Genomic DNA, 558 nt, shown 5'->3' with positions numbered 1-558 from the left:
GTTGCTATGAACAATCAGTAGTGTTCGACTGGAATCTCGTGTCGTACTGAACGTGAACCGGGTGCATAAGTGGCCAGCCTTATATGAACCGGTGACGGCGGAAACTGCATCAGGAAACACACCCTCTGGGAATTAGTATCATAAAGGGGGGGAATGTCAAGTAATTACTGGACTATCCATGCAGATAAAGCCATTTTGGGGCCTTTTACAGTATATAGGAACATATAGGAGCTAATAGGAGCACATAAGTACAAAAAATGTGGATATCTGGAAGGTCCCCCTGAGCATTTGTCACAAAATGTTCACAAATATGTGGAATTTTATGAACTTTTTGGGCATATTTTGGTGATTTGTAACATCAATCATCTCTTCAATATGATATATTTTGGTTCAAATAACACCAGAAACCTCCAGACTTCATGTCACATCTTGTTAGATGTCTTCAGAATTTGGTCATGTGTACTATCCATTCATCAGGTATTATAATTACATTGTGCTGGAATCTGTATACATATGTATGATTCCATCTTCTTCTAATTGTGTCACATCTCATGGGGA

This window comes from Punctularia strigosozonata, assembly GCF_000264995.1.
Source record: "Punctularia strigosozonata HHB-11173 SS5 unplaced genomic scaffold PUNSTscaffold_5, whole genome shotgun sequence".
Taxonomy (NCBI): Eukaryota; Fungi; Basidiomycota; class Agaricomycetes; order Corticiales; family Punctulariaceae; genus Punctularia; species Punctularia strigosozonata.
This window is presented reverse-complemented; position numbering follows the sequence as displayed.